General features: G+C 39.2%; 1 protein-coding gene across 1 annotated transcript in view; it reads left to right on the top strand.

Annotated features, from left to right (window-relative positions):
• Positions 1-2,337: 2,337 nt before the first annotated feature.
• LOC108243346 (C-terminal Src kinase) overlaps positions 2,338-14,623 on the top strand; it is a 40,086-nt gene continuing 27,800 nt past the window's right edge. The window contains exon 1 of the mRNA XM_017428713.3: positions 2,338-2,580. The gene's annotated coding sequence lies outside the window, so the exon portion shown is untranslated. The remainder of the gene's footprint in view (positions 2,581-14,623) is intronic.

The following is a 14,623-nucleotide window of genomic DNA, read 5'->3' as shown; positions in this document are numbered from 1 at the left end:
CATATCAGTGCACTTCAGTCCATTTTCCAAACACACGCACTTTGGCCTTCCACATATCCTTAAACAGTTACTAGCCAGCACATCCAACGTTGCTTCTGGAGCTGTCTGGCCTTCCATCCAACGGATGGCCAACTGTTCGGTCCCTTGTTGCTTTTCATTTTTCCCTCTTGCCTCCTGGGCTTGGAGTGTGAGCGTCTTCCTCCAAGCATCTCCAGGTGGCGGCTTGGCAGTTGACTCATTGTGTGTGTTTTTCCAAGCAATCCCTACATGGTGACAACTGATGGCTCTCAGTCTCCCCTTTCTTGGCATAAAACAGGTGATACCTCAAATCATTCACTTTCAAAGCAGATGCCTCGGGTGCATACAGGAGGCATGTGAATGCCTCCAGCCTGTCCAGCAGATCTGATGTGAAGTCCCATTCCTGGCCTTCTGTAAACACTTTCTGAGTGCATGGTGCATGGAGGAGCAAACATCCATCTGCCTCTTCCTGCTCACGCTGAAGTTCTCTCCCTTCTTACGCGATCTTGTAGCGTCTATCACCAACTGTTGCAAAGAGCTCTTTGTTCTTGAGCTTCTCACGACACTCTGCCTTCTTCCATTCATTCAGAGGAATGCGATGAGACTGGTTTTGTTGTTCACCTGGTTCAAATATTTCCTCCACTGCCACACCGTATGCGAAGATGTAATGCTTTGTATCCGATGGCCTGGCTCTTCTCCTCTCAGGGAACTTTCACTGTTCTCGATTGAGATGTCCTGGTGTGCGTCACATACAACACCAAGACTTTCACTTTGGCTCGCAAACTTTGGCTGCCACTTCTCCAAATGTAGCCTTATCGCCTTCATTTCGTACTACCACATCTATGATGATAAAACATACCAAATCTGTAATGCTACCACCATGTATCTCTATGGATACAGGCCTTCGTAAAAATAATGACCATTCGTCACCCCAGGTGGTACGGACCACCCCCTCTGGCTCATCGTCTAAGTACACATTCCAGGGATTTAAACATCTTAAACCAGATTTATTTTTCTAGGATTATGGCTCTTTGAATGTAGAAAAACCTGAGGATTATATTTTTTGACACATCTACCACCGTGACCTACTCTTGATCTTGTTTTGAGGCTTTGATTTTGCAACTGTTAATTTTAACAAAACAAAGCAAAATATATATATATATATATATATATATATATATATATATATATATATATATTAAACTGTAGGCTTGTGTCAACTGTAAGAATTGTTTAAACACCTTTTATTTATGTACAAGACAGAACATCATGTTTAAAGTAAAAATGTAAATCTGGCAAGTTGGAAGACTCCATAGAATTCAGCATTCATTGTCTGACTTTTTATATTTGTTATTTAATGAATTTGTATTTGAATTTTATAAGCAGGCTTCTGTAGTTTGATTTGAACAGGGGTTATTCAATTGGTAGAAACCTGAAGCGTCTTGGACCTTGGTTTATTCGGAAAATAGCTACAAAAATGATCTTTAAAGAGGCAGAGTTGAATCAACTTCACCTGCTGAAGACTCCAGACAATAGAATGATAAAATAAAACTAAATATATTCTCATTTGATAACGCAAGAACTTGTGATACTGAGGACGACTCTCGCCTACTACCACATCAAACTTTATTTCAACATCTGTAAAACTGACTGAAACATAGCCATTTTTTGTATTCTGTAAAGCCCGTCAGCTGTGGTGGCCATTTTAAATTGGACAGACTCCAAAAGTTAATCAGTTGTAGATGTACACCCACCGATTATGTCATTAAACTTTCATTGAAATCTCTCCAGATACTTTTAATAATTTAGTAAACAAAGGAGAATAAATTGCTTTTAAAAAACATGTAAAATGAAGTGTTTTTGAAATTTATTTGAAGTTTTAATTCAAAAGAGGAGATAGGCAAGGGGTAAGAGTGAAGAACAAAGGAAGGAAATCTTCAACATGTGTTAGAAGGAGAATCAGGTTTAGCGGATTTGCGTTGAAAATCTTGGCATTTATTGGTTTTGAAAAATTTGATCATGTTGCCAAACAAAATGAGCGTCTTTAGCATGTTTTTGTGAAAAAAAGGAAAAATACACAGGATGAGTTTTGAGTTTAACAATAATTGATCAATGGAATAAAGTATCGCTTAACATATCCTCAGAAATATAAAATATATGTAAATCATAATGCACTGCTTCTTAATATAGGTATGAAACAGTTTTTAAATCTGAAGCCTATTCTGCTTGTAGGCGGTGTAACAAGTCTTCACCTGTTGGCCACGTGGCTGTGCTCGCGAGCCGTTCAGCCCCGCGGCTTTGTTAGTCCTCTGCGCATGCGCCTCCCGTTTGACTTAGCGGGGAGACCATTTCCTTCCAGCAGCGGGCCTTGTTGTAGACACACACAAACACACACACATATGCAGTCAGAGAGCAGACAATCGTGAAAGCGAAGCCACGTTTGGGATTGCCTGATATCACGGCCACGAACACCGGATGCGCCCAACAGCAGGAGCTATCCCAATGGACCTTCATCGCTGATCCGCAGCAGCATCTGCTCGACACCGCGGTGGTATCTTTTGGGTGAGTTGACTGGTTTTGTCTCTTGTGTTGCAGGCAGCAACAGCCCGAGACTCAAAAGAGAATGCCATTGTTGTGTGTGTGGTTTTTTTTTACGCTTTACGTTTCGGACTCTGCTTTACATTCCTCGGGCAGAGTTGAAGTGAACCAGAACCGGAGCTAACGATTAACCTGGCTATGGCGTTAGCTTTAGCTTTTAGTTAACGATCACTGTAACGTCACAAGATCCATTATCGGACAACGCTTATGCTAGGTCTCGCAGGTTATTTTTTTACCCCTTCTGTAACATAGCAGTTCGGTTTAACAGTGGGATGAAACACAGACACCCCACACAAATAAACTGTTAGAGTTATGTTTGCTCTGTTCGCCTGTTTTACACGTAGTTATGTCATGGGCGCTTTGGTGCCCCAAATCACCGAGTCGCCCCCCTCCTTACTGCTTCCATAGTCGGACAAATTCGTATTGTGTCTTCATGGTCTTGATGTTTTCCCTTTTTTTTCCTCTTCTCGGTTAACACGGCGTGGTTTAGTGTTGTAACGAGTGAAGGACCGTAATTAGGACTGAGTGTGAGTAAAAAGAAGAAGCCATGCAGGACACTGTTTTACACGATTGTAACGCTGAGTGAAAAGGGGGAGGAACCCACTGTAGAGGTTAAGCTAGTGAGAGATTTAAACAACAAAACATGTGCATGCTAGGCTTTCAAATCCTGAGTTTTTCTGTGTTTGATTGTTGTTTTTGTGTATTGTTTTTGCTCCCCAAAAAGAGTGTGACAATCCTTATCGATAATAGAAATCTTTCTGCCTTTTGGACAAGGAAGGATTTGTCTGAGTTTCAGATGATTCTGCATCTCTTTACTGATCATGCTTTTCTGTGAGGTGTATCTTTCACTCTTTGTCCCACAGGAACCTAGTTTTTTCTTTAGATCTGGAGGTTAGCAGTTCAGTTTAATCTATAACAATCCATTGTGGCGGTACTACAGCTCAGTAAAAGGCTTACAGACAAATTTTATTGGTAGTTGTGATGTTTTGTGGGTTTATCACATACACTGACTGCTGTCCTTTCATTGTTTAGCCTCACTTCCTCCAGGTCTGTAATGTTGAAATGTTCATACCTTTGCAAGCCATGGCAAGACTGACAATGTGTGAGACTCCCCGTTGTGTAATACTACTTCACGTTGAGTTCCCATGAAGTTTAGGTGACTGACCTCCGTTGTATCACTTTTACATTGGAATCAGAACAACATCAGTGGCAAAGGGACAGATTCCAAAGAGAAAGGCGTTTTGCGGGTGTCTTGGATTATATTTGATTGACTTTTTCAACTCTCTGAGAACTACATAACACGCGGCGCGTTTAGAGGCGATCCTTGATCGTTTTTAGGATTTAAAATGAAAAACAAAATAAATCACTTGGATCAGAAGGTCCCCTTTCTGGCTCCCATGCTGGTTAAGTGGGTGCAGTGCTGACGATGAGAGCTTTGGATTGTCTATTAGAGAAATCTGTTGACTTTTTGAATTGGGTGGGAGAGTGGGGGCTTGGCATTCATTATCCTCTAAGGAATTTGGATGACCAGACTGCAGCATGTTAGGAATCCATATGCTGTGTCTGTCAGAGCTGAACTGCTGCCTGTATGATGGGATGTCAAACATGGCACCTTTTGGATCTGTCCTAAGTCTAAGTTTTATTATCTCTCTTTTTAAACAGACTTCTTTTGCCATTTTGTTTATAACTCTTCTAGTAAGGTGGCAGAAGCTTTGCAGATGAACGTCCTGAACATCAATTTGTTCTCTACGTTTCGTCCTTCTCTTTGCCTGTAACCCTCTTCCATTTCACTGATGGCTACACAGGATTAGCCCTGTTCGGGTGCAGCTAGATGAGGGCTTGAGGTGGCAGAACAAGTCTGCAGAAATAAGCTACACGTCGGCCCCTTTTTTAATTAGCGATGTCGGGCTGTGGGGTTGTCTGATTGATCCTCAAAGCTGCAAGAAGTTGAGCTGTGTTGCTGTCTCATGTTAAGCTCTGAGCCTGGCTTATGTGCTCAGCAGGCAAGAAATGGCTCCCCTGTCTGTCCGCTGACCATCTCATTGCACATTTGAAGCTTGTCCAAGACAGGCATGGCAAGGCTTAGCTTGTTCTCCTCCAGACTTCTCATCAGTAAATGTAATAACAGATTCAGGATTTATCTATGAATCTATAGCATACAGTATACTGATGCATATGAGCAACAGTACATTGGCACGTGATGGAAGATCCTGCATGGTAGCTTATATAGAATCACTCTGCATAGATGCATTCAGCTTATGTTTTTTTTTTTTTAAAGATTTGTTTGGCATAAGGTTTGTAGCTGTAAAATAATTAACACTGTTGCTAGTAGCACATGCACAGTTCACTGAATCTATTACGGTGCATGCACATTCAGTGATGCATTTTCATTGTAGACCAAGATGCAAAGAGGCAAATTGTACCACAGTCCACTTGTGCACGAACACTTAAAAAAAACGTGAGACCAACAGTAGATCCGCACCTGCACCGCTTCCTCTTTTAGAGTCAGTGTAGGTGCATCATACAGTAGTACCAGACATTTTTGTTTTGTTTTGTTTTGTTTGTGAGGTTCTCATTATGGAAGTGGTCAGTACAGTTTCTGTGTGAGTATAAAACCCAACTTTCTGCCTAGTTTCATTCCTGTTTAAACCGTGACTGTATTACCCGCTTGCCTTCACTATTTATTATAAAGGCAGTAGGTTTTCTGGGCTGGACTAATTTAGTCCAGTTTCAGTGTTTTTGTAGTTTTGTGTCTGTGAGGCACATAGAATTGGATATGAAGTTGTTTTTTGTTTTGTCTAACAAAACCCATCTCGATGTCTTCACAATGCATTGCATTTTTGTCATCCACTTCTTTATCATCTATTCTCTTCAGATAACACAGACCCAAGTCTCTTCTCTTGCCACCAGCAGAGTAGTGGTATTTCTTCAGAAATCTCATGTAAATTCAGCTCAGCCTCTCTGTCTGGGCAGTGGTTGGGGATCTCCTTGACGGCCGGGAGGCTCTGACCGCTGCGACCTCTGACTAGCCAATGAGATGCGAGCCAGTGTTTCACCTTCAGGCTTCAGAGGTTTCCTGCTGGTAATCCTTCGGCTGAAGTATGGTGGAAATCTGACATTTCTAGACACTAGCATTTCAGACAGCTTGACATCTAATTTCTCTGATCAGATGTCACTGCTGAACTTGTGGCGGCATTTAAAATAGAAAAAAAGTAGAGACAATATAAAAATTAGCATTGGCATTGAGGAATACCAAGCAGGGAAATGTTTCAGGTCAACTCACCTGTTCTGGGGTGGACTCCTTTTTCTTTTACCACTTTATAACTCATTAACCACCCCAGTAGTGTTTATTAGAGGCGCCCTAATGTGCACTGTAAACTTGGTCAATACTGTCGCTGCTACCCTAATGACAGGTCGGCTTGATGACACGGGTGTGTGTTTTGGAAGAGCCGATTTGAACTAATGAGGTTGGAGAGAAGTGTTTGCTGAGAAGGAACAGTTGGACATCTTCGCTTTGACCAGAATCGTGCAGATGAGCTCGGGAGCAGATGGCTTTGTGCTGCTGGAATATCGTTTTGAATGTGATGATACTGGGTGTTCTTTAGAGAACTGAGGCATAGTCTTTAATTTGTCTTTATTTGCTCTTTTCAGGTTAGTTGGTAGTCTGCCTAATTTAAAGGTACTAATAAACATTTGACTTCCATTCCAACGCCTTCATTCAGACATGATCAGCATACAATTATTTTCAAATATAATCTATAAATCAACAACCAACTGGCCTTCTGATAATTCAGTGTTAGTGTTAACTTGGCATCTGCTTCCTCTATAAATACCTGTTATCTATTAAAGGCCTACCATTCCTCGACAGAATGCATATTATCCACTGAGTTTCATGCCAGAGTTTTAAACTAAGATCATCATATGATGAGAAATGACAGAGTTAGAGATATTTTGTCAAACATTGTAAATAACCTGACTGATTTTGTGATATTGCGAGATGTGTTTACATTCAAAGTTTGTGTTAATGACTCTCAGCTACTACCACATCAAGTTCTAGATTGATATCTGTAAAATTGGCTGAGTTACAGCCATTTTTGATTATCTGTGGTGGCCATCTTGAGTTGTGTTGACGCTAAAAGTAATCGGTTGTTGATAATCCGATGATCACTTTATGGAAGTTTCATTTAAGTCCGTCCAGTGGTTCATGAGATATTTTCTATTTCGACAGACAAACATACATGGACACAAGCAGAAACATTATACCTCTTTGCTTTTGGCAGTGAGTGATTTAAAAAAAATAAAAATAATGTCTTGAAATGTGAATTTCTACTAGTTTCAAAATTTGATTCACTTACAATTCACCTGTTTATATGTTGCGTCTAGGATACATTTTAATGTCTAACATCCTCAGATTGCTGAAGAACTATACATACAGTACCAATGTTTTTAAATGGTCTAGTAAGGGCTGCGCAACATCGATACAGCAACAGACTGCTTGGACTGCAATAAATCATAGGCCATTACATTTCAAGCACCATTCATTCATGTTCTGCGTGCTAATAATATATTTCATCAATCCTACACACTGTCACTGGCCTTGATCCCACACCTGGTTTAGATGACAGGGAAGAGAGAATAAAATGTGGGGGTTTTTCAATTGCTATCATCATCGCAATATTAAAGAATAATTTTGCACATCACACATTTTTTTTAAATATTGCCTTTTTTTTAAGTTACCGCTTTCAAAAATATGCTTGCAGTCTTTCATGTGAAAAGCTCCACCTTTCTTTGTAACCAGCATCTCTGTGGACCACCTCAGTTTTCTGCTGAATAACAGAAATTACCGATTTCGTGCATCTTCTGCTTTCAGTATTCTTTATCTGGACTTTAGTTTGATTGTGAAGCTAAAGCCAATTTCTTTAAAATGAATCATGCGGTGGAACTCTAAAACACTGGTGGTTTTTAACAGCTAAAGAGACATCGACGTTCTTCTAGCTGAATGAAGCCAGTAAATGTCACAGATTTGTTTTGCTTCTCTGCTCCATCTGAATTGGAGCATTATGTTAACAACGCCTCATTTTTTTCCCTGTTTTATTAATCAACACTTGTGTCACTTAAGTCTGGGTGAAAAGAGGCAAAATGGTTCCTTAATATCATCATAGTATTTTTATCTGGCAAATTTTACATATCTTGTGTGTTCAATATTATTTATTTTTCAGTAATTTGGTAAAATCTTATGTCCTGCATCGTCAGCAGTCAAAACAGTTTTTGTAGCACTTCCTGCTGAGCTTCTGCTGTATTATCACGCTAGCTTGACATAAGGCTGCAAGAAGTGTTGCTCTTTTCTGTTTTGCAGATAAATTTACCACAATAGTTCGGATACTCGTTGTCAAACTTTGTTGTGAAAATAAACAAGAGTTAAACAGCGGTAATTGTATGTAGATTTCCACCTTACACATAGTTTCTTTTTTTGATCCCCTCGTCTGGATTTGCATTGTGATTCTCTGTCATTAAGTTTCTACACCTCTAATAGATGGGTAAAAGACAATACCATTCCCTGAGTGTATTGTAGATATTAATTTAATGAGTTTTGTTGTTGTAGTTTTTGAGGCAGAGACTTATTCCTCTGTGAAATGAGCAGCTAGTTGAAATAACTAACTCTTGATAAATTGATGAATAACTCCTTGAAAAAGCTTAAATTTTAATGTTGCGCTTTCAAGGTTTGAAAAGTACATTGCATTGCTTTAAAAGTAAATTGCTATTTTATTTGGGTTTTTTTTGTTTTATTTTGTCCTAAAACTTTATCAAGCATTTCACAACTTTATCAAATCATTATTTTTCAAATAAATGACCCATCAAATTCTTCACCAATGATGGCTCTGAACATATCCACTCTTCTTCATCCTTCATATTACAATTTTCTAATCTTTTTTTAAATGACATCACGACGAAGTTATACTGATTTTATCAAGCTTGTTTTGTTTGCTTAAAGAAGACTAATAATTTGTCCCTTTTGAAAAAGGTAATTTCTTCCACATCCAAGTCTTTATGGAATGGACGAGCATCTCTTTTGCATTTGAAGTGTTTTTTCTTTTAATTAGATGCATACTTGGATTCATCTATCTTGTATATTTATAATGTATATGACCAGTATGATGCAATGAATGTAAAAAGCATAATATCTAATTATTAATCTTTCATTGTGTAGCTTGATGGCCTGGCATCAGGTTTTTATGTAGAAATATTTAGTTGTAATCTTTTGCTATTGTGTTTGATATATTTTGGTATTCCCCGGGTTACTTCTGCTCTCCGGTCTGTCTGCCCTTCAACACGCCACACCTGTGTCGGGATCACTGATGCTCTTCAAAATTAGACCAATTGGGGAAGTGGAGACAAAGCAGTGGAGTCAGCATGAAGTTGAGTTTTGTTTTGTTTTTTTCTCTCCCTCTATTTATAGAAATATTAAACTCAGTTGAAGTTATTTTGATGGTCCTACAATGATGTGAATCACTGACGATGATGACAATGTATCCTGTCTCGGCAGGTAGACTCCTGCACTTCCTTTTTATCTGTTCCTTGCTGCACTTCAGAGTAGTTTGAATGACTCAACTGCACAAAGATTCAGGAAAATGCCTCTTATGATGTGACGGAGAATACTGAGAACCGAACTGAATTTAGTCTGCTTTGATACGAGGTTGTTAGTCATGTTTTTATGTGATCTTCACTTGATGTTCTGTGCTTTTCTTGTTGTTTTTTTTTGTTCATAAATGAGAGAATATCCCAAATAATTGGATTGTTGATGTTGATTTTGACTTCCATCTGCCCATGTTTTTCTTACACAACAGCTCATGATTTGCTGAAATGTTGTACATTTAGTCTTGTATCATTTTCCATGGATAGAAATCCAAGGAGCCAAGAATACCACAGTCACATTGTCATGGTCCTTGTTTCTTCAGTTGCTGCTTGAACTGTTGAACATTAACGGAAATGGTTTATTAGTATTTTTATGTGTTCAGTTATATGGATAAATTTTCAAGCATTCATGTGTTCTGTCAATGAAAATACTTCAATCGTAATTTCTTGCTATTCAGAATTGATTGTTTTTAGTACCGATCATTTATCTGAAAGCCTTGCTTGAAACGTGGTCCTACGTCACTTAAAAATACTTCATTTGAGACCATTCAGTAAATGTAGCAATGTGTGATGAATACAGTAGTTTGGAAAACGAATCTTCTCTCTTGTCAAGCAGCTGTGATCATGAAATGGTTAGAAGTGAGTCGCTGATGTTAGCTTTGTGTAATTATATCTATTGTTCTTGAAGTGTCTCCATGTTCTTCTTCCTCGGGGGGGGGGCTATGCAGACCTCAACAACTAGGGTTTGTATGATTAAGACATGGTGATTACGCCTGCTGATTGTCTAATCACCTTTTTGAATTTAAATGTTTACTGACAAGTATGCAGTTGTTTTTTTTAGCTCAGCCATGAGGTGCTGTACTGCAATGATGTACTATAAATGTATCAAAACTTTATTACCGCACTCAGTAATGAAATTAACTCTGGCTACCTTCCACAAGCATATGTGTCAAGCTAGGGAAAATATCATTAAATCACCAGAGTTATATCAAAGTATTCTAACCGTCTCCTTATTAGGTAACAAATGTGGGGGTTTTCCCCTCATTAAGTTCATATCAACCAGTAAAATAACTTATACAGGATATATTTTTTTACAATAACTGCTCACTTCACATTCACACACCATCTCTTCCCTCTCAAGTAACAACTGTCACTTTTGGCTCACACACGTTGTGTAGCCGCTACTCACAAATGCTCTGCTATTTTTGCTGATATGTTGGGGTCAGCATCGAATGAAAACGAAGCCACTCATTTCAAGTTTCTCCTTCAGTCTTTTGAAAAAGTAAAATGCAACAATCGTTGAAAAAAAAATGCTGATTTTCCTTAGCTGATGATTTGTCTCCTTTCAGTGTTAACCTACAGTAGGAGATGCGGGGTAGATAAATGATAGGTTGTAAATTATTATGGCTGCCAAAAAACAGTTTCCTGCTTTTACAGCAGCTCAGACGAACACAGCACTATGTATTGTTATTGGAATGAAAGGTACCTTCTTTTACCACTGTGATGTTTGTTCTTAAGTTGTCTTTTTTTATTTGCGCTTCTATAAAGTAATGATGCTTGTAGCCCCCCCTGAACACAATCGTGTCTGATTACATTTATAGACATTCACTGCTGGCGCATTTTCAAGGTTTTGTCTCGTTGTGTTTTAACTACAATCTGTAATCAGGATGTTTTTATGTTGTTTCTTCTGCTGTTCATTCCAGCAGAGATTGGATCATGTATAAAAAAATATGTGCAGAAAATTGCTTAATAATTTCTAAAATATTATCATATATTATTGTCTAATATCAAAATCTGTTTTTGGCATTTGATAATTGATCTAAAAATATTCTTTGTTCACAATGTTCAGATTTTACCCCCCAGCTCTAATTATCATCTAAATATTGTACATTATATGCTTTGAATTGTTAGCTCTTTAAAACATTTCTGCGTAGAACATTTTAAAAGCTAATTGAATCTGTGTTATCTGTAGGTTTATCCATGTGAACACTAACATATTCTGATACATCAGACCTGTTTAAAATCTTTTAAATGAGCTTTGTGTAAAGATTACAAATATTATGAATATCTTACCTGTTGTAGGTAGCTTTTTGAAGAGCTTCGGTTTGGAGAATAGTGTTTTGTTTCTAACCGGATTGATGAGCTAAAGGCTAGTCCCTTTCTGGACCAGCACTAAGTGGATTACTTCAAGTCTAAAAAAAACAGACTCACAATTTTAAAATTTTATAAACTTTCACATCACGGTCACTTTCACCTTACAGAGATTTTATGGCAGAAATATTTCAATTGTCTTGCTGGAAGTGCTTCAGGCTGCCTCACAAGTGCTATAGCTAGCTGCTGTTGCCACTATTTGTGTTTGAAAATAGCCATAGAACTCCATGTAAATAACGATGTGATTCAGAAGTGATACGACTGGAATCGTTCAATAGCGGCAGCGGTCCACTTTGGTCCTGACCCGGCTCAGATTAGCTGTTAACTCGTCAGTCTGGTCAGAATTACCTGTTTCTCCAAACTTGTTTAAAGCGGCACGCAAGATATCTGTTGTTTAAAAACCTTTTACAGAGCCCCACTTCAAAGAATCTGAACAATTTTTTTTTTTTCATGCTTTGTGCCTGTCTGTCCCTGGGCCGTGTGTGAATAGGGTTATCATCACATGCGGTATGTTGGGCTTTCACAAATTTACTGAAGAAATCCCTGAGCCCTGCTCTTCTGCAGGCAGGGTTTGCAGTTGCTGCCTCTGCAAACAGCGAGCCTTCATTAGCAAAAAAAAAAGTCTCCTGTGTTCTGCCTCGTGTGCCTCGCTGTTTTTCTGGGTTTTCTCAACCCACACGGTTACTATTACCATACCACCCAGTGTTGTCACGGACTGGTTAAAAGAGACTTTAGTCGTGCTATCATGGTGCAGATGTTTTTAACTGCACTATCAGGCATCTAACCACTTTAACACGGCTGTATATTCTTGCAGACTAAACTGATATTATTGTCGTCTCATCCTGTTTTCTGTTTCAGCTGGTGTTGTTGTCTTTTATGCTCGATAATATAATATTTGGTAGGTATTTTACCTAACTTTCTGTGTGGATAGGTTTTTTAGTCTTTGTCAAAAAAACAAAGTGGAAGAAAATCAACACTGGTTTGTAAATATTGCAGTAGATCTATATTAATCTTCAGAAAGCTAAATAGATATAACTTAGCACAACGCTTCTTTGACTGTCTTAGATTTGTCAGTTCTTTGTGAAGCTAATTAGGCTATATTTCATTATCGAGCCTATGAAAAGAAAGCAATGACCTAGTTAATTTTGTCTCTTGGGTTCTAATGTTGCTGAATGGTTATTCTGCATCATGTCGCGTTTTCAGCATAATATAAGCCTTGCGGTAGTGGTGCTTGATTGATTTCTTGAATGGTTCTTGTTGAGCTTGAAAGGATGATGCATCATGACAGGTGTGTACCGGGGAGTTTTTTTTTTTTTTTTTTAAATGGGAAAGGTGTCAGCAGTTCTGCATCGTGTTTTTCTCGAGGGGTGAAAAAAAAGCAGCCCAGCACTCAGGAGAAAACAGCAGGCTGGCTTTCTGCGACCGTATGAATATGCATGTGGCACAGAGACTCCGTACACTCCGACACTTCCTGCGCGTGAACTCGTTTATGTTTCGGAGTCAGAGCAGGAAAATGTGCATCCACCCCACAGCGTTCTCCACAGCCTGTGCTAATGCAAGTCTGTGGTAGTGAATTAATAATTCAGTGCTGTCATAGATGGGTGGAGCCTGTATTATTCATGCTTGGCTTTAGAACTGACAGACGACTGCTGTTAATATTTAGGCGTGTTAGATACAGGGTTAGGGTTAGGTCTGTTTTCTACACTTTCATGCTTCTGTTATAAAACACCCACCTCTCTACACTACTAACTCCTCCCTCCCCCCTTGCTGTGTCCTTGTTCACCTGACCTCTGTCCTTTCCATCTGTGAGCATCTTTTCTTTTTTTCATTTCTGTTCCCATCTTTCATTGTGTTTTTTCTCTTGTGCGTGTCTACCTTATTTTTCGTGGCAGCAAATACTGAATCTTTTTTCTCAATTTGGGATTACTTACTGAGCAGGTAATCTGTATAATCCCTGTTCTTAGTCATAATAGGAGACTAATGTTTTTTTGCCGTTTAAATTCTGCCTGTAGCTTCTCCCTTAACGTTTCCCTCCTCCCTCGCTCCTCTCTTTTTAGCCCACCGAGTCTGATTTTGCTCCATGCTGTCTTGTGTTGCTGCCACTGAATGTGTCTTTTATTGCAGAGATTTGGAACTGCAGTTGCTGCTAATGCTGCTGCCATATTGTACCAGCACCCTGCTGTGGCTGCCTCTAATGAGATTCTTTGTGTCACCGTCCTCGTGCTTTGCCTCCTCATCTCCTCCTCTATTCTGAATGGAGGAGTTGTCATGCTTAGCCATCAAAGGAGGGAGGGAGGGAGGGAGGGCGATGTCCTGCCTTTTTCCTCAGGGCCTCTGAACATGTTTAGGCCACTTCATTGTGTACGCGTGCGTGTTTAAGCAACAGTAAAAATGACTACTTTGATAAAAGGTCGTATCTGTGTAGTTATATAAGTGGCAGCGTTCACTCGTATATCTTGTACTTTTGTATTTGTAGATGTTGACAGTGAGAGCAACTGACCTCTTATATTCCTTCATCCTCTGGCTTTCAGCTTACATCCCAAACCTCCCGTCTCCCCCTTTGGGAGGGTCCCACTCTTATCTGCCTCCGCACATCCTTTTGCACTCAGGCTCGAGTAGTCCTTAGCCGGCCTGTTCTTACGTTCCGCTCTGCAATGAAGCGGAGAAAGCTTTCCCTTGCATCTCACGCCTATTAATAGTCAGAGACTCTGTCTCCTCCCAAACACCCACATACGATTCACTTTTCAGCCTATTTTACATTCTCAGCTAGTCCCTGACCACCACAGTTCTTCAGCATGGCGCCCTGTGACCCTGTACTGTACAGAGACTCATCAGCTGTGGGGGGTTTTCTGTTCTTTTTTTAACGCAGCTGTAACATTACCAGTATATGAGAATAGCTTATTGCTCTGCTTCTGTCACCATACAGATATTTAAAATTTTCAAACATTTGGGGGCAATATCTTTTTATGTTTTATTTAGAATATTTCATTGCACTTGCAGGAACATGATAGTTGTCAGTTCACATAATTGTGTGAATGCTTTTAAGCATTCACACAATTGTTTTCCTGTTTCTCTTTCTTATCTATTATTCTTCTTTCACTATTCCGTACGTTTTTCGGCATCTAACTCGTTCCGCAATTTTTCAGCTATTTCAACCGTTCATATATCAAAACGTTCAGCTCATTAATGACAAGACCGCTATGACTTTTGGTATTGGTGCAAT

Source organism: Kryptolebias marmoratus, linkage group LG15 (genome assembly GCF_001649575.2).
Source record: "Kryptolebias marmoratus isolate JLee-2015 linkage group LG15, ASM164957v2, whole genome shotgun sequence".
NCBI classification, from domain to species: Eukaryota; Metazoa; Chordata; class Actinopteri; order Cyprinodontiformes; family Rivulidae; genus Kryptolebias; species Kryptolebias marmoratus.
Note: the sequence above shows the minus strand (reverse complement) of the source record. Positions and strands in the feature narration are given on the sequence as shown.